The sequence below is a fragment of the Macaca thibetana genome, chromosome 11, assembly GCF_024542745.1.
Source record: "Macaca thibetana thibetana isolate TM-01 chromosome 11, ASM2454274v1, whole genome shotgun sequence".
NCBI lineage: Eukaryota > Metazoa > Chordata > Mammalia > Primates > Cercopithecidae > Macaca > Macaca thibetana.
Window position 1 is genome coordinate 104,069,027 of NC_065588.1, and position 20,748 is coordinate 104,089,774.

Sequence of the window (20,748 nt, forward strand, 5' to 3'; positions counted from 1 at the left end):
TTCAGGAAAGTTACAGGATACAAAATTAGCATACAAAAATCAGTAGCATTTATATATACCAACAGCGAGCAGTCTGAAGAAGAAATAAAGAAAGCAATCCCATTTACAATAGCGACAAATAATACAAAATACCTGGGCATCAATTTAACCAAAAAAGATAAAGATCTACACAAGAGAAACTATCCAACACTGAGGAAAGAATTTGGAGAGAACAAACGAAAAATGAAATTGTCATTTTAACAATATTAATTCTTCCAATCCATGAACATATATCTCATGCTCATAGATTGGAAGAATTAATATTGTTAAAATGACAATACTACCCAAAGCAATTTACAGATTCAATGCAGTACTACAGAAATATCAATGACATTCTTCACAGAAATAGAAAAAGCAGTCCTAAAATGTATGTGGAATCACAAAAGACTCTTAACTAGGCAAAGCAATCCTGAGAAAAAGAATAAAGCTGGTGACAGTATACTACCTTACTTTAAGATATGCTACAAAGCTATAGTAACCAAATAAGCATGATACTGGCATAATAGACACGTAGAACAATGGAACAGAATGGAGAACCCATATGTAAATCCACACATTTATAGTCACCTCATTTTTGACTAAGTCTCCAATAACATACAATGGAGGAAAGACTGTCTTTTTAATAAGTGATGCTGCAAAACAAGATACCCCATTTCAGAAGAATGAAACTTGATGCTTTTCTCTCATAGTATAAAAAATCAAATCACAATGGATTAAAGACTTAAACTTAAGACCTAAAACTATGAAACCAATAGGAGAAAACATTGGGGAAATGCTCCAGGATGTTGCTCTGGGCAAAGATCTTTTGTGTAAGACCTCAAAAGCATAGGCAACCAAAGCAAAAATGGACAAATGGGATTATATCAAGCTGAAAAGTTCCTGCACAGCCAAGAAAACATTCAATAAAGTGAAGAGATGACTCACAGAATGTAAGAAAATATTTGCAAACTATTTATCTGACAAAGGATTAATAATCAGAATTTATAAGGAGCTCAAGCAAATCAATATCAAAAAACCAGCAATCTTGATTGAGAAAACAAATAACCTGATTAAAAAATGGGCAAGAGATCTGAGTAAACATTTCTCAAAAGAAGATATGCAAATGGCCAATAAGTATACGAAAAAAATGTCAACACTGCTAATCGTAAGAGAAATGCAAATCAAAACCACAATGTGATATTATCTCATCTCAATTAAAATGGCTTTTATCAAAAAGACAAGCAATAGCAGATGCTGGTGAGGATGTGGAGAAAGGAGAATCCTCAAACACTGTTGTTGGGAAGGTAAATTAGTATAGCCACTATGGAAAACAGTATGGAGATTTCTCAAAAAATTAAAAATACAACTCTCATATGATCCATCAATACCACTATTGGGTATATATCCAGAAGAAAGGAAATCAATATATTAAAGAATATCTCAATTCCCATGTTTATTGGAGCACTATTCAAAAGAGCCAAGATATGAAATCAAGCTAAGTGCTTATCAGTGGATGAATGAATAGAGAAAATGTGGTATATATACACAATGGAATACTATTCAACCATAATAAGAATGAAATCTTTCTTTTGCAGCAATATGGATGGAACTGGAGGCCATTATGTTAAGTGAAACCAGCCAAGCACAGACAGACAAATATCACATGTTCTTACTCATATGTGGTAACTAAAAAAGTGGATCTCATGAAGATAGAGAGTGGATTAGTGGTTAGCAGAGGCTGGGAAGGGTAGGGAGTCGGGGGGATGAATAGGTACAAATAAATGGTTTGATAGAAGAAATAAGACCTAGTGTTTGATAATCAGTAGGGTGAATATAGTTTGCAATAATCTACTGTACATTTCAAAATACCTAGAAGAGAATAGTTGGAATGTTTCTAGCATAAAGAAAAGACAAACATTTAAGGTGATGGGTATCTCATCTTCACAAATTTTATGAATGTGTAAAATTATTACACATTTGCCAAAAATTGTCCATTATGTATCAATTAAAAGTATTTAAAAAATACGTTTGAGAACATTAAAGTTTATCTTTGTAATGATACTGCTTTCAATGCCTTGTTGTCAGATGTGCTTTCCTGTAGGTGCGGGATGGGAGGGAATGGGCGGTGGGGGCCATCTGGGGAATTCTGAATAACCCTGGGATTCCTGCGTGACTCAATCTTGCCCTTCGCGGTTTCTGATTTTAAAAATGTTAACAAAGGCCTTTGGTAACCCCCCAGTTTTTACGTTAACGTTTTTCTCCTCCCAGAATGGTGCTTACCAAACCCTAGTTATTTTAACGTTATCTTCAAGATTTTGGTTGTATCTTGACTTATGCCTCTTTAATTTTCAATTTAAGATTTGTTCTAATAGTCAATCCTCTTTAGTCATATCCCAAGCAATAATAATCATGAAATCATGGGATTGAAGTGTTTGTTATTTCCACACGTTAAAATAAGTACATAATTTTAAAAATAAAAATCATGGTTCATGTACCAACAAAAATAATTCCCTTCACCCCCAGTGGTGTGGTTACCACACTTTGAAGACACACTGTTCCAGTAAGTGCTCTCATGAGTTGAAAACCTTGTCTTTGATCCACTTATTCATTTGTAAATTCCATTTTTTCTTTTAAAATCATCTATTAGGTGCTTGCTGTGTGCCAGGCGCTGGTCTAGGCATGTGCGTTGCTTATTATTTTATTTAATTATTTGAACAAAACTTCGAGATTGTTATTGCTATTCCCATTTTGCAAATGGAGAAAAGGAGGCTCAGAGATGTGTCTGCGGGTCTTGCCTAAGCTCACACAGCCTGCGCTTTTTCCAGGAGGACAGAATCAGGTATCTACCTTGTGAGAAGCTATTAGCAGTGATGGGGAGGCTTGTTGACCTCCTCAAGAACGCAGGCACTGCGTTTCTAAGACGGCCTCAGCTCCTCTAAACAGTCAAATCGCAGAGGGGACATTTGTTTGTGAAATATGTCGCAGTGTTCCAGCAGCCTAGGTTCTTTCCAAGAGTTTCTCAAAATCCAGCAGAATAAATATTAGATTTTTTATTGCCTACCACATAATAGGAATATAACTTATTACCGTTGGAGCGCCAGGCTTTCGGCAGCCTCCATAAATCTGGCGCTCCAATTGACTCCATATGCATTTAAGCAAAACTCAGCCCACGTAGGGGAGCAGTGGATGTAATTGGAATATGGAATGGGGCTTTTGGATTAATCACATTCTGAATATTAACTGTGTATTATGCTGATTTCCTTGCGAATATATTCAGAAGTCCCAGCATGTGTACCTGACTCAGGCTTATACAATCAGAATAGCAAATGTCCTGATTGTGAGGTTGGAAACAGTTCCAACTGCAGTGTATGAGGCCGAATTTCATTTCCCCTAAGAAAAAGAATATTTCAACACTCTCCGGGAGGCCTCGAAGCACAATGTATGGTTTTTCGACACCAGGGAAAGAAGCAGTGTTTGTTTTCAACTGCCTAGTTCAGAATGGATTTTGCCAAGAAACAAGACCACGTTTTGTCGTGAATTCTTAGAGGATTTTTCTGACCCAGTAACTATTTTATTTTTAAAGGAATAAGCACTCTATGATTGTCTTTACTGGGTGGAGGAGGCAGTGGGGTCAGAAAGTGGTAGAGGAGGGAACAGGAAGAGGCACAGTGTGACCAAGGATTAAAGTTTAGAGGGGAAAATTCTGAATGACTCCCTGCTCTGCCAAGGGCATTGCTGGGACGACCTTGCTGTATGACTACAGAAAACATCCTATGTTCGTTACACAATTCATCATTCACAAAGCAAGGCTATACCTGCAGAATCTCATGTAGCGCTCACAGCAATTCTGAGAGGTAGGTGGTATGATTCCCATTTCACAGATGTAGACACTGAGGCTTGGACAGTTTCTGCCTTGAACAAATGTGAATTAATGAGTCATGGGAGAGGTGTTGTCTGCCCACGGGTCCTACAATGAAAACCTTCACCAACTGCAAAGAATCTGAGGCCCAGAGAGGTTAAGTGACTTGTCTGTAGTCACACAGCTAGTAAATGGCAGAGATGGGGTTTAAACTGAAAACAGTCACCTCCAAAGCCTGTGCATTTAACTGTTATGTTACATTGTGTTCTAGTTGATCCATCCATCCATCCATCCATGCATCCATCCATGCATCCATCTATTTTTAAATTCATTGAACACCTCACTGTGTGTGTCCAAAATGTGATTTTTCCTTGACTGCCAAGAGCTAGCTCTCTTCTATCATTCTCCTTCCATCCACCCATCCATCCATTTATCCATCCATCCTCACACTTACTGAGTTCTCTACCAGGTTGCAGGCACTGTGCTAGGCTTTGAGGGTATAATGATAAGCATCACAGGCATGACCTGCCCCGAAGGGTCAACAGTCTATAGGGGAAGACAACAAACAAGGCAACAAATGATCACAAGCCATGATAACCCACAAAGGAATGAATTTGAGGATAAGAATCTCTCTGATCCTCAAATTATGGAACATTCATTTAAATGAAGAACAGGTAGGAGTTAGCAGAGCAACACAGTAGGAAGAGGGTTCCAGGTAGGGAAAGCATGTTCCCAGCCTTGAGGTGGGAAAGACCATGGAGGCCAGTGTGGCTGGAGCAGAGTGGCTATAGGAGAGAGTGTCCAGGGATGACATCAGAGAAATATGCAGGACCAGATGTGCAGGGCCTGGTGACTACAGTACGTGTGATAGAAAGCCAGGAAACGTTTTATCCAGGCAGAATGACATGAATGGACTTGAAGGCTACTGTACCACTCTCATCCCACCTGTACCTGGTTTCACTTGGGTGTTGGACACATTTCAATTGCCTTCGGGGATGGTGCTGGAAAAAAATATTAGCTGTCATTTATTAAGTGCTTACTGCATGTTTTATGTGTTTTTCCTGTATTATTACATTTATCCTTACAACATCCTATGGAGTAGGTACCATTATTATTTCCTTTTACAGGGAGAAACTGAGGCTCAGAGAAGTTTAGACATGTGCTCAAGGTCAGCTTGAGGGGGATTAGAATAAAGGCTCATGTTTGTTTGACTTCCTTAGGGGTATACATGAACTTGCATCCATGTCTCGGTCCCAAGCCACATGGCTAGAATCAAATCATTCAGAGAAGCCAGGGCTGGTATGAGAAGGAATGTATCTCAAGCAGCTGAAATTTGGCATTAGAGGAGACCAAGCTTATTCAGCTTGGAATCCAGCATTAGAACACCTTGACCCTGTGTCTTCTGGGTGCCTCATCACTCACTGGGAGTGTGAGAAGGGAACAATTGCACCAAGGGGAGTTGCTTCAGCTGTTGTTAGAAGGCCTGATGTTTCTGACCTCTTCCTACCTCTTCCTATGCCTCAACCCTTAGTGGTTCCTCCAGATGCTATGAAATCCACAATTCATCTCATCCTCCGCCAAGAACAGCAGCCAGAGTGGAAAGCCCCATGGGACCAGAGCGCCAACGATACGAAAGTGATCTGCTTTGTCATAGCGGGAGCTCTTGCTCTGTGCCTGGCTGGCCCTCGAGGCAAATTACTCTGATCTGAGCAGCTGGGCCTGGTTCTGGGAGGTCTGAATTCAGACAAATCTGAAATAGAGTGCAGTGAAAAAGGAGAGACTCAAAAGTCAGATATAGCTGGAACCCAACCTCACCTTGGCCAAGTACCAAACCTTCTAACTTTGTGACCTTGGATAACTTAGATAATTTCTCTGAAGTTAAAGTCTTTACAACATCTAGATCAGTTTCCCAAAGCCAAAATCAGTACAGTGAGCTGTAAGCAGAATACTCATAACTAATAATAACTGAGCACTTGTTATATGCCCAGGACTGTGCCAAATGAGATGTGTATATATTTGAGTATATATGTAATGAGTGTGTATGCATATGCATATATATGTACATATTCTAATTTAATAATCTTGAAAACTCTATTCACTGCACATACTGTACTTATTTTATAGATGAGGAACTGAGGCTCAGAGAGGTTGAGTAATTCATCACAGTTTAGTAAGTGGCAAAGCCGAGATTTGAACCAGGGCAGCTTAACTCTTCATCACCCCCTTTCATTGCCTTAAATATCCTCCCTTTTCTAAGTTATTAGCACTTCAAGTACAAACTCCAAAGCCTTCGGAGACAGCAAAGGCCTTATTTATAGGCATCTGGAAGTCATAATTAGAAAGTGGAAGTCATCTTTACTAAATTCCACATCGTAGTCAGTTGAGTGTGAAAACTACACAATTCCAATGGTTTGAATGTCTTCTTTATCCCAGTCGGTGCCTGCCCTAAATTAAAATGCCCTGAAGGTATTGCTCTCTTAATTAACTGTTTGCCTTGTTAGGATTGTAAACATTTTCCTTGTTGTGGAGTGGGTCACACCAATTAAAGGCAGAGTCCATGTTGAGCATGAGGGCAGTGCGTCCAAGCCTGCTGGGAAGCGGAGTCTTCTCTTGCCTGCTGCGGTCCTTGCGTTTCTGCTGGGAGGTCACAGAGACATAGAACCCTGGCCGCTTCTCTCATACAGCAAGCAGCTACTGCATGTTATGGGCTACGTACAGAGGTTGGAAACATGGGTTTGGAGCCGCTGAGACCTGGGTGTGAGTTCTGGGATCTTCCTGTGCTTCAGTTTTCTTAGCAGTGACATGGAATGGGACGGTATTTGCCTCATGGGTGGAGATGTGGCTTGAATGAAGAGATATGTGCACTTAGTATAGGGATGATGCTTAACAATGAAAGCTTTTCTACCCTCCTCCTTCCATCTGCTCCAGTTCACATTTCTTATGCTTTTTGACCAGCCAGCAACATTATAATGTTCTCCCTATGTGTAGGTATTTCCCCTTGTTAAGAGTCCTACCTTCCCAAGGAAAAAAGCCAGAAACTCACTTTGCCATCTCTTTTTCAATCTTGTGACCCAACCCTACGACCCAATTCAGATGACCTGAATTTTTTTTTAAAGTCTTATTAAAGAATAATAGATATGCAGAAAATCACACAAAGCATTAATATATTGCTTGTTAAATATTTATAAAGTGATTATATTTTGGTAACCAGTGTCTAAAACAAAAAAAGAGAACACTACCAGCTTCCCGGAAGACCTCGTTGAGCCCCTTTCCAGAGCTTATTCCATGTAAATATCTACTATCTCGACTTTTGAAGCATAGGCTAATTTTACTAATTTTTTTTTTCATTTTTTTCTAAAACAAAAACAAAAATGGGAAACATGTGTAGAATGTGCAGGTTTGTTACATAGGCATACATGTGCCATGGTGGTTTGCTGCACCTAATGACCCATCCTCTAAGTTCCCTCCTCCACTCCCCACCCACCAACAGGCCCCAGTGTGTGTTGTCCCCTCTCTGTGTCCATGTGTTCTCGTTGTTAAGCTCCCACTTTCGAGCGAGAACATGCAGTATTTGGTTTTCTGTTCCTGTGTTAGTTTGCTGAGGACGATGGCTTCCAGCTTCTTCCGTGTTCCTGCAAAGGACATGATCTCATTCCTTTTTATGGCTGCATAGTATTCCATGGTGTATAAGTACCAAATTTTTGAACTTTATATAGATGGGATTAAACAGCATGTGTTAGTATGTATCATTTTGCATCTGGCTTTTTCAATAACCGTTTTTGTTGTTGTTGGAATTTTTGTTTGTTTGTTTGTTTTTGAGACGAGGTCTCATTCTGTTGCCCAGGCTGGAGTACAATGGCACAATCTTGGCTCACTGAAGCCTTGAGCTCCTGGGCTCAAGTGATCCTCACACCTCAGCCTCCAGAGTAGCTTGGACTACAGGCATGTGCCACCATGCCCAGCTAATTTTTGTATTTTCTGTAGAGACAGTGTTTTGCCATGTTGCCCAGGCTAGTTTCAAACTCCTCGCTCAAGTGATCCTCCTATCTCAGCCTCCCAAGTGCTGGGATTGTAAGTGTGAGCCACCACGCTGGGCCTCACTCAACACTCTGTAAGGTTTGTCCGTATTGTTGCATGTGTTTTATTCATCCTCATTGTAGTGTAGTACATATTCCACCGTGTGAATATACCTGTTTATTCTTCTATTCAACTGTTAATGGACATTTGGGTTATTTCTAGTTTTTAGTTAATACAAGTAGGGCTGGTATGAATGTTGTTACACATGTTTATTGGTGAACACATAAGCATTTCTTTGGGGCATATAATATATATGAATAGAATTGTTGAGTCATAGGTTATGTATGTGATGGCTTTAGCAGATACTGTGAAACCATTTTATAAGTATTTATAGCAATTTATACTGCCACCAATAATATATGAGAATTCCAATTGCTCCACCACTCGCTGTTAACTGTCTTTTTAACTTTAGCCTATTATGGTAGTGATAGGTATTGCATTGTGGTTTTAATTTGCATTTCCCTGATATCCAAAGACCTTCTCATGTATTTATTGGCCAGTTGGATACTGACTTTTATGAACTTCCTATTTATGTCTTTTGCCCACTTTTTCTCTTGGGTTGTCTGGCTCTTTCTTATTCATTTGTAGGGGTTCTTTTTATACTTTGGATAAAAGTCCTTTTTGATTTTGCAAAACATTCATCTTCATTCTACTTGTTGTCTTTTCATCGCTAGTAGATTATAGCTTTTGATTAATATTAAGAGTTGTAGTTGCAGTCCAATGTGATATTTCCCCTTAGTTAGAACTTTTGTGATCTATTTAAGAAACATTTGCCAACGTCAAGGTCATGAGGATATTCTCGCATGTTTTTGCCTAAAAGCTTTATTGTTTTACCTGTCACATTTATGCATAATCCATCTGGCATTGATCTTTGTGTATGCTGTGAGGTAGGGTTCAGGATGAATCTTTTCCTCATATGAATGTCCAATTAACTTAGCACCAGTATTTGAAAATAACACCCTCTCTCTTCTGCTTGCGGTGATACTTTTGTTATAAGTCAGATGATTATGTATGTGTGAGTCTGCTTCTGGACTCTATATTTTGTTCCATTGGTCTCTATATCTAACCTTCAGGAAACTTTCACTTGGAAGAGAGATTTGTGAAGAAGGAGGTGCCCCGAGGAACCCATTTTTTTGATGATGATTGTGGGAGAAGCTACTTCTAGAGGTAGCTGTGGCACAGTCCTAAAGCCTTAGTAATTTGAGTTACAGTGCGTAGGGCCTCTGTGGCACTGACCATAGTGTCTCCTTGGAGCAGTCCATGGGTATAATGTGGGCATTGCCCTTGGCTGTGTAGGCTTTAAGCTTAGTTCTTGGTTCCTTCCATTAAGGATGAATACAAAAAATTTGAAACCTCTGTGCTTGCCTTCCCCTGAAACCAATTTGCCACTGCATGCTCCTTTCCCAGTAAGCTGTGAAATACAAGGTCTCCTTGTAATACTTTTATACACTGCTTGCTGCAGTTTAATATATGAGACAATGCATCATAGTCTGGAGGTTCAAAATTACCTCGAAGTAATCATTTCCTAGAGGGCTGGTAGTAAACATTCTGTCACATAGCTATAGATTGTTGCCTGTCGCCATCAATCAGCCCCCCAGGGAGATATTAGGGAGAATGATACAGTAGCAAACTGAGAACTGGTGAGTGTCTGACGTGGCTGCCAGGTCTCTGCAAAGGGAGACAGGCTTGGTGGTCTGTGGCAAACTGGCTTTGTCAGGGGCAGCTCCTTCAGCACTAAGGAGCTGGAGGTGTGGGTCTGGGCCCTGAGTGGCCTGTTGGTCTAACTCAGCTTCAGGGTCGTGGGATCCTTTATCCCTTGGCTCTCTGATATCTTCCCTAGTGATTTGGACCAAACCCATCACCTGTGTTTGCAAAGTAATAATGGTTGCCATTAATGAGCACTCACTCTGCCCCAAGAAATCTTCTAATCTTTTTCATGCATCATCTCAATCTTCAAAGTAACCCAAGGATAGAGTTACAATATTAGCCCTATTTTAAATCTGAGGAGACCAAGGCTTGGAGATCTTGTCTAACTTGCGAGATCATGGCAAAGTCAGGATTTGAACCTGGGGTGTTCTGCTTCCAGAGGCCGGGTGCCGAGTCACTGCGTACTCACTCTCTTACACATCCAGCTCTGTGCTGGGCCCATTAGCCTGTGATCTCACTAACTATTTAAGGATGCTGCTTTTGTCCTCATTGTATAGATAAAGAAACCGAGGCCATCCGAAGTGCAGCTGCTCATCCAAGTTCAGTGGGTAGATGGCATTACTGAGATTCCACTCCAGGGCTCTCAGGCTATACATCTAAAACTCGCTTCTTGGGTAGGCAGATAAAACATCTCTGTCTGCAGAGGGAAGAATGCTTGCAGGTTCATCTCATGGACCTAATGTCTTGGTGAACTTAGGCCTATGTCCCCAAAAGGGGCAGATCAGGTTTTGGCAAACTGACATGTAAACAACTTAAATGACCCTCTTAAAACACAAAATTATTAATAAAACTTAGGTATGGACGTATATATTTATTTAGTAGGTGCATTCAAGTAAGGGGCCCTGAAACTTATACTTTATAAACGTCATGGTAAATCCACCCTAGTCTTCAGTCTTCTGTGGACTCCCACCTTGGAGCAAATCTCCAAAACTCAGAAGACTCTTCCTGCCTCTGTTGGACTTTTAGAAATCTGAGCACGGAAAGAAGCACAATGTGGATCATTTGGAAGTGTTCAGCATCTCAGTGTAATCTGTGGTCCCAAACCAGGACTGGAGTTGCAAGGGGTGAGGACTCTGATTGACTCTAAGCTAATGTCACTCAAAGTGTGGTCTCTGAGCTGTGGGTCTATGAGATGTTTGTTACCAGTCCAGGACAAGATCAGTTAGACACCAAAAACTGCCATTTGGGGACTTTTATAGCAATTCAGTAGTGCAGACAGTCCAAGTGTCCTGTTAAACAGGGTGTAGACAAGTTTGCACCTGACTTTTTAAAACACTGATGAGTTGCTTGTGGTGCCAGCTGGTACTAGTCATGCACAGTAGAACCATGTATCAGGCCATAACATATTGGGAGAAAACCAAAGGTGGTCCTTTACCATAGACAGTTTGAGAAGCACTGGTCTAAACCTTATTGGGGATGTCATTGTTTTGAATACACCCAGTCATCAATCAACATTTCATTTCACAAACAAGTAAACCTCAAACCAGACCACACCAAGGCAATGATAACAGCAACAACAAAACCCCAAATCTGACCCATTCATAATTTGTTTGTGGTCTGGTTTAGTTTTGATCTGGGTAATCTCATTGGCCTCCATTTTTGTGCAGGCTTAGAAGAAAGTAGTTCCAGTCTCTTTCAAAGTGTAGCCCAAGGACAACTGCCTTTATCCAAATTGCCTAAGAAGCTGTGTTAGTTCCTATTGTTTTGTAAGAAATCACCATGTACTTAGCTTAAAACAACACAAATTCATCTTGCCATTTCAATGGGGACAGAAGTCTGAGTCCTATGCTCGGGATCTCATCAGGCTAAGATCAACATATTGGCCAGAGATGGGGCTTGAGGTCCTTTTCCAAGCTCACTAGTAGGTAGCAGAACTCAGTTCCTTGAGGTTGTAGGACTGAGGTCCTCAATCCCTAGTGGCTGCCCACTGTTCTCGGCCATGTGGTCATCTTCATAGTATGAAAGTTTGCTTCTTCAAGGTCAGTAAGAGTGTCTCTGTTACTTTGACCTCCCCAATGTCTTCCATCTCTGACTTCTACATCCTCTTCTAAAGGACTCACCTGATTAGGTCAGGCCTGCCAAGGATAATCTCCCTTTTGATTTCCTTGTTAACTGGTTAGGGGTCTTAATTACATCTACAAATCCCTTCACCTTGGCCACATAATGTAAGCTCATCAGAAGAGTGACAACCATCATATTGACAGATCTCAGCGACACTCAAGGTGAGGGAATTATACAGGGACAGAAAGGGGCAGCGATCTTGGGGGCCATTTCAGAATTCTGCCTATACAGAAGTCGATTTAAAAAGTAGGTTCTTGGTTCTAAACCCAAGAGAATTGATTTTGTAGGCATTGTGGGGCTCCAGAATGCACATTTTAGCAAACTTCCCAGCTACTCTGAGACTCTACGTTACACAAATCTGGGCTTGAGTGTCAGATTTGCCACTTATTAGCTGGGAGGCCTTTAGATAATCACTCCCTGTCTATGACATTCAGTTTCTTCACCTGCAAGGTGGAGTGGGCAAGCCCTACCTCGCAGGACTGTAGAGGGGATTAAATGTGATGCGGATTGGTGTGATGCAGATTGGTGTGATGTGGATTGGTGGATTTTTCATCCCGATTGCACATTAGAATTACTGGGAAGTTGCCATGAGTCATCTCAGACCAACTTAGTCAGAATCTCTAGGATGGGGTCTAGGCGTCAACATTTTTTAAAGCTCCCCAAATTATTATTATTATTATTATTATTATTATTATTATTATTAGGAACAGGGTCTCCCTCTGTTACCCAGGCTGGAGTGCAGTGGTACAATCACAACTCACTGCACCCTCGATCTCCTGGACTCAAGCAATCCTCTCGCCTCAGCCTCTTGAGTAGCTGAGACTATAGCACAACCACACCTGGTTAATTTCTTTTTAAGTTTTAGTACAAATAAGGTCTTACTATGTTGCCCAGCTGGTCTCAAACTTCTAAGATCAAGCAATCCTCCTGCCTCAGCCTCCTCCAATGCTAGGATTATAGGCATGAGCCACCACACATCCGGCCTCCCAAGTGATTCTGATACGCAGTTGATATATTGGTCAGCTACTGCTACAATAATGTTATGAAATGAATAACTCTGAAATCTCAGTGGCTTACAATAACAAACATTTTTCTTACTCTTTTATCCGCAGATGGGCTAGGGTTTGTTTAGTCGGGCTTTGCTCCAGGCAGTGTGTGTCTGCTCTGTTTCTCATCCTGAGACCAGGAGCTCTGTGGGACATGCCCTTATTATGGTGTTGATGGCAGGAGTGTTAGAGATTGGAAACATGTGCCACCTCTCAAAGCTCAGCTTACAACTGTCCTCTGATCACTTCCTCTTACATTACATTGGCCAAGGCAAGTCACATGACTAAATTCAGCAACAGCAGGGCAAGGAAGTAGACTCTACCCACAATGAGAAACACTGCCAAGTCACTTGGTAAAGAACTCAGATGGATGAGTCTGTTGAGAGCGGATGTGGAGTTGAGAACAGTAACCCAGTTTACTGCCACTGATAACCATGGATGCTAGGAGAATCACTTCCCAAGGTACCTGGCCAGTACCTGCTCAATAAACCTCATGTACTCCCCTAGAGCATACACTCCCACAGCTTCCTCTAAGTCTCTTAGATGGGAGTGATTCTCCTTCTGTGACTGGTTCCAGGGATGAGGCGCTTTCCCTCACTGGTGTGAAGTCCATCTCCAAGAAGAGAGGAGCTCGCCATAATGCACCAAGTGCTTTGAGTTCCTGGGAAGAAAGATCCCTCTTGGAGGCTGCAAGAACTATGATTATCTACTTAAATATCCATTTTCCCATCCACCACTCACAAAGTGCTCTATTTATTTGCACACTCTCCGTAATATAGCAGCGGAGGGAGAATTCATTAAGGCAAATTGTGAGGATAGCTTTCAAAAAAAATTTCATTGCTCTGTTTTATGCAGTACATAGTTCCCTGTTTAATGAGAACTCGGCAACTCCATTTTCCTTAAGGGTTTAATAAAAGTATAATTTAAAAAATTAAGACAGACGGGGAAAGTGCCGAGAGAAGCTATTTTCCCCATTAACTTGCAGAGTAGACCTTCTTGATACTGCAGGATGGGTGGGGAGAAGAAAAACTCCAGGAGCTATCAAGAGTTCTTTAAGGTTACATAAAACTCCGGCCGGGGTTTATGTCGCCTAGGGATTCTTGCTGAACAGATAGGAATTAGATTTATTGGTTGAGTAATGAGGCTGTTACTAGCTGGCAGTTTAATTAATGCTGATATAGGAGCTTTGCTTTCTCTTAGAATTTGAACTACAGAGCACTGGAGGAGGAGACATTTACATTTCTAAAATTTTCTGAATATTCTTCATTGCCTTTGGATGAAAGAGGGAGGGATATTCTTGGGATGGCAATGGCCAATGTCCAGGTGATTCTCAGCTCTCTGCATGTAGCATGTCAGGGGAAAATTGTTAACCACAATTTGGTTTCCTTCCATCCTGCTGCTGATATTGGCTTCTTGAAGTGGGGAAGAACCTGAGAGAGAGTCATTTTAATAATAATGTTATTAAAGAAGCTAAGACTTAGTATTGCTCACATTTTTGAGTGCTTATTTTATTAATTTTCACTGGGAAGCTAGTGTTATCATCATCAGGAAACCAAGGCTCAGTCACACAGACAAAAAATACAGAGCTGGGATTTGAACACTGTGTCCACATCTCAAATTCTGTGCTGCCCCATCCTATATGACAAATGGTCCAACCAAGGCTCAAAGAAGTGGGGTAAAATTCTCAAGGCTGAATAGCGAGTGAATGCAGAGTGGAAACTAGATTTCTACCTAGCAGCTTTCCCTGGTACAGCTCTTAAATTTAATATGGGGATTCTGACTCACTGTGATATTAGTCTGCATGACTCTCATTGAGAAATATAAATATGCTCTCCTTCCTCATCTAGAACACATTAAGCAGAACTCACATTGATGGAGGGCTTACTATGTTGCAGGCACTCTGCTGAGTGCTTTATGTTCATTATTACATTTAAATCTCACATTAAAGGGTAGGAGGAAGGTATGTTACTACCTCCACCTTAGAGATGAGGAATTTGAGGCTCTGAGAGGTGAAATGACTTGCCCAAGGTCACAAATCAGGAAACGGACCAGAAAGATTCTGACCCAGATCTGTCTGACACTTCCCAGTCTTTGCACTGGCCCCCAAGAAAACATTGCTTGGGTTTTCCACTACTTCATTTTACCAGTGTTTCAGGCTGGCTTCATCCACGGTCACTGGGAGTTGACTAAGGCAATTCAGACTGGCACTTTTGGGAATTAGTTTCAGCAACTTCCCATGCAAATCCTTCTTCTCAAAAGATAAGAAGGGGTCTGCTTTCCTTCCCTGCATTCCCTTGTTGGCATGTGGTTTTATGGCCTCCTTGATGAGCTATGTTGTAAATCAGGAGGCTCTCGGACCTTGAAGAGATGAATGGTTCCTTGAGTATGGAGTAAGTGGGTCAGCAGTTTGGGAAACACGTTCTTCTCTGTCTCTCTTGGGCTGCCATTTATTACATAATCCTTAAGAAAACCACATTCCTTTCCAACCAAGAAAATGTGTATGGTTTTCCTTTATGTTTGATTCAAAAGTAGTTAAATTTTTTTTCTTAACCATGTTGTTAAAGACATTTGGGTTGATGACTAAAGGTCAAGAAGTAGATAATATCCAGAGAATGGAGAGAATGATTCCTAAATTTATGTTCACATTATCAGGGTTGGTAACTGGCTCTAAGTATGTTAAGTTGCTTTTTACATTGACCAAATAAAGTTTTGATTTTGCAGGGTTGTTTGGCTTTCCCATTTAGGACCAGCAGAAGTGACTTTTACACCACACAGACCCCTACTCTCCATGTCCTCATCCATGCCAGACATCACTAATAGATCATGGCACTATTGCCTGCTCAGACCAGCTGTGATATTAAAATCCTTCCCAGTAGAGGGCTTCAGGCAGCCACTGCCACTGATCAAAATTGGATTATTGGTCAAGTTTGACTGGATGTTATTTTATGTCCTTTTTGAGTTTTCCTGCCAGACAGCCTCAGCTACAGGCCAAACTGGATTGAATTAAGATGCTAATCAAGGCATCATATGGGAAATTAAATGATGCTCCAATTCTTAAATGATTATAAATGAAGGCTTAGAAAAGTGACTCATTGACGATCACATAGCCAATAAGCCAGAGAAGAAGTTTAGTAGATTTGGGAGTCAGATAGACCCAGGTTCAGGTCCTGTCTATACGTGACTTCCTAATTTAGTGATGTTGGGAAAATCACTTCAACTCCCTGAGCCTCAGTTTTCTCATCTGTAAAATGGGAGTATAATCTACTGACCTTGTTGAGCTATGGTGAGAATTAAACAAGATAATGCATATGAAATGCCTAGGGGAGGACACAGTAGACAGAAGAGGTACCTAATAAATATCAGAAGTTACTTTACCAGTGTTCCTAAAAGTATCTTGTGAACAAAAAGCTTAATACACATTATTACAAGATCTGAAAACTTTGTGAAGTGGATACAACTATCCTCATTTACAGATCATGAAATGGAGACTCAGGGAAATAAGATGGCTTTCCCAACATTATACAGAAAGTAAAATAGCAAAACAAGAATTCAAATCCCAGATCCGGCAAGGCACAAGTTTTTATCTGCTTAGCCTTATTTAGGTATCCTCATTTCCATGAAACTTACTCTGACCATCCTTTATAAATTTCTTTCCTCTTCCTTTCTTTCTTTTCCTTCTCTCTCTCTCTCTTTTTTTTTTTTTTTTTTTTTTTTTTTTTTTAGATAGAGTCTTGCTCTGTCACACAGGCTGGAGTGCAGTGGTGCAATTTTGGCTCACTGCAACCTCTGCCTCTTGGGTTGAAGCCATCCTGTCACCTCAGCCTCTCAAGTAGCTGGAAATACAGGTTCAAACCATTATGCCTAGCTAATCTTTGTATTTTTGGTAGAGACGGGGTTTCATGATGTTGCCCGGGCTGGTCTCAAACTCTTGAGCTCAAGCAAACTGCCCGCCCTGAACTCCCAAAGTGCTGGAATTACAAGCATGGACCACCGTGCCTGGCCATCCTTTATAAATTTCAACACCTCTCTCTGCATGACTATTTTCCCTTACTCTTCTTTTTTTTTCTCTGCAAAGCACTTTTTAACTGTCCAACCTACTATCTTACTAAATAATTTACTTATTTGTTATGCATGTATTTTACTCTCTGTCTGTCTCCTGCTTGATTATAAACCCCACAGGGTAGGGAATTTTATTTTGTTAACTGCTATATTTACTGCTCCTAGTACAGAGCCCAACACACAGTAATAAATATTTGTTGAATAAATGGATGAAGTATACCTGGCTCAAAAGCTTCCATTGTACCACACCATGTCCTAAATAATTTATAATCAAAACTATCATTAGTTGAATGCCTGCCATATTCTAGGCATCATGGAGGCATCAAAAATATATTGTTGCAAAGTTTGACCATAACCTTTAGTGGAAGAGATGATTTTCTAGGCTTTGCAGTTGAGGAAACTGACATTCAGCATGGTTACGTGATTTGGTTTCATCAGACAGCTATTAAACAGTGAGTGAGGAGCCAGGTCTAGGTCAGCTGGTCAGCAAGACCTGGTCTCCTTCCCTGGCTCACATACTATAGGAGACTTGCTTCACTCACAGGGAAAAGGAAGGTGCCTCAACACCTGTAAGTGTATGTAAGTATGAATAAATTATATGCAGGTACCACTCTACTAAAGTAATATGGGTTGTACTAGTTTTCTAGGGTGGCAGTGACAAAGTGCCACAAACTGAGTGGTTTAAAAGCAGAAATCTAGGCCAGACACTGCCTCATGCCTGTAATACCAACACTTTGGGAGGCTGAGGCAGGAGGGCTGTGTGAGCTCAGGAGTTTGAGACCAGCCTGGGCAACATAGGGAAACTTTGTCTACTACTAAATTAACAAAGCAAAACCAGAAATTTATTGTCTCACAATTTTGGAGGTTAGAAATCCAAAATCAAGGTGTTAGCAGGGCTAGTTTCTTCCAAGGTCTGTGAGGGAAGGGTCTGCTCCAGGACCTTTTCCTTGACTTGCAGATAGCCATCTTCTCTCTATGTCTTGTCCCACTGTCTTCTCTGTATGCCTGTTTGCTTTCAAGTTTTCTTTCTTTTTATAAAGACACTGGTCATATTGGATATGGGGCCCACTCTACACCAGTATAACCTCATCTTAACTAATTATATCTGCAATGACCCTATTTCTAAATAAGATCATATTTTAAGGTACTGGGAGTAAGGACTTCAACATATAAATTTTGGGGAAGGCATAATTCAACCCATAACACAGATTTTTATATATAAAATTCTGTAGAGAATATATACATATATAAAATTTAAAAATGATAAGACACATAGAAAGATTCTAGTATTTTTTTCCTGGTGAATTAAAAAGTTAGCTTTATTGAGACATCATTCCCATACTACACAATTCACCTATTTAAAGTATACATTTCAATGATTTTTAGTTTATTTACACAGTTGTGCTACCATTATAGGAATCAATTTTAGAACATTCTTATCACCCCATAAAGAAATCCCATGCTGTTAACAGTCACTCCCCAACTTCTTCCATCCCCTGGCAACCACTAATCTACTTTCTGTCTCTATAGATTTGCCTGTTCTGAATATTTTGTGTAAATGGGATCTTATAATATGCAGTCTTTTGTCTGTTTTCTTTCACTTAGCATAATATTTTCAAGGTTCATCCATATTATAGCATATATTGGTTCTTCATTCCTTTTGATGACTGAATAATATTCCATTGCATGGACATACCACATTTTATTTATCTGTTAATCAGTTAATAAGTATTTGGATTGTTCCCACTTTTTGATATTTGAATGGTGCTGTTATGATTGTTTGTGCACAGATTTTTATGTGGGTATATATTTTATTTCACTTGGTAAAATAACTGTAAGTGTAGTTGTTAAGTGATACAGTCATTCTACATTTAACCTTTGGAAGCAAAGTACCTTCCGGACTAGCTGCCCCGTTTTACATTCCTACCAACAATGTATAAGGGTTTTAATATATCCATGTCCTACCCAACACATATTATTATCTGCCTTTTAAATTAAAGCCACTCGTGTGTGTAAATGTGTCCTAGTATGGTTTTAATTTGCATTTCCCTGATGACTAACATTGTTGAGCATAATTTCATTTGCTTATTTCATATCTTCTTTGGAGAAATGTCTATTCAGATGCTTTGCCCATTTTTAATTGGCTTATTTATCTTTTCATTATTGAATTCTAAGAGTTCTTTACATATTTTGGAAGTAAGTCCCTTATCAGATACAAGATTTGCAAATATTTTCTCCTGTTCTGTGATTTGTCTTTTCAGTTTCTTGATGGCATTCTTTAAAGCAAAAATATTTTAATTTTGATAAAGTCCAATTAATTTACGTTTTTTATAACTTCTGCTTTGGGTAATGTATTTAAGACATCAAATCTGAGGTTGTGAAGATTGTTTTCTTCTTCTAAGAATTGTGTAGTTTTAGTCCTTACATCTAAATCTGTAAAACATTGTGAGTTAGCTTTTGTGTTTAGTATAGTGTAGGGGACCAACCTCATTCTTTTATATGTGAACATCCATTTGTCTCAGCACTATCTGTAGAAAATATTATTGTTTTTTCATTGAATGGCCTTGGCACTCATGTCAAAAATCAATCAGCCATTTTCAAGTATACAATACATTAACTATAGTCACCATTATGATGCAGGACAAATGAGCCCCAAAATTGGGGCTTAGCCCAGGAAGCTTTCTGGCTTTGCCCAAGCAAGAATTCAAGGGTGAGCTGGTGGTGTTGGGTGGCAACTTTTATTAAAGCAGCAGTGCACAGCAGCAGCAGAGGGACTGCTCCTTGTGTAGGAGGGTTACCCCACAGGCAGTGTGCCCAGAGCAGCAGCTCAGTGGCAGGTCTGCAGTCACATTTACACCCATTTTAATTATATGCAAATTAACGGGTGGATTATGCAGAAATTTCTAGAAAAAGAGTGGTATCTTCCTGACTGTTGGGTTGTTGCCATGGACAGGGGTGATAACTTCCAGCTGCTGCCCTGGCAATGGTAAACTGACACGGCAATGGTGGGCATGTCTTATGGAGAGTTTTTTTTTTTTTTTTTTTTTTTTTTTTTTTTTTTGAGACAGGGTCTCATTCTGTTGCCCAGGCTGGAGTGCAATGGTGTGAACTCGGCTCACTTGAGCCTCCACTTCCCAGGTTCAAGCAATCCTCCCATCTCAGCCTCCTGAGTAGCTGGGACTACAGGTATGCACCACCACACGTGGCTAATTTTTGTATTTTTTTGTAGAGATGGGTTTTTGCTATGTTGCCCCGGCTGGTCTCAAACTCCTGGGCTCAAGTAATCTGCCTGCCTTGCCCTCCCAAAGTGCTGGGATTACAGATGTGAGCCACCATGCCCAGCCTGGAGAAGTACTTTCACTTCCCTGTTTCAGCCAGTCTTCAATCTGGTCCAGAGTCCAAACTCCACCTCCAGAGTCAGTTGGGTCCCGCCTCCTAACTCAATTATGTACAATAAATCTCTTGAACTTATTCCAATCAATTAGACCCTCAATAAACAATCACTTGGCCAAAATATAAGAGTTTATTTCTGGATTCTCAATTTTATTCCATTGATCTATATGTCTATCTTCTACTACTACGCTGTCTCAGTTTCTGTAGCTTTGTAGTAAGTTTTGATTGAAACTTGTGAGTCCTCCAATATTGTTCTTTTTAAAGATCATTCTCCCTATTCTGATTTCCTTGCATTTCCATATGAAATTTAGTATCAGCCTGCCAATTTCTGCAAGGAAAAAAAGCCAGCTGAGATTTTGATAGGTATTGCATTGAATCTGTAAATCAATTTGAGGATTATTGCCATCTTAAAAATCATAAATCAACATGAGAGATCTTTCCATATATTTAGGTTCTCTTTAGTTTCTTTCAACAATATCTTACAGTTAATGAACTGTCTTTTGCATCCTGGGGTAGAGGCTACCTGCT

General features: G+C 40.2%; 1 protein-coding gene across 3 annotated transcripts in view; it reads left to right on the top strand.

The window, feature by feature from the left end:
- ISCU (iron-sulfur cluster assembly enzyme) overlaps window positions 1–20,748 on the top strand; it is a 627,706-nt gene that overhangs the window by 15,900 nt on the left and 591,058 nt on the right. Inside the window, exon 1 of one of the 3 annotated variants that reach the window (XM_050749905.1) lies at window positions 19,780–19,783. The exons of the other annotated variants lie outside the window; for them this stretch is intronic. The gene's annotated coding sequence lies outside the window, so the exon portion shown is untranslated. Of the gene's footprint in view, window positions 1–19,779; window positions 19,784–20,748 lie in introns of those variants that run through there. 3 annotated transcript variants of the gene reach the window in all.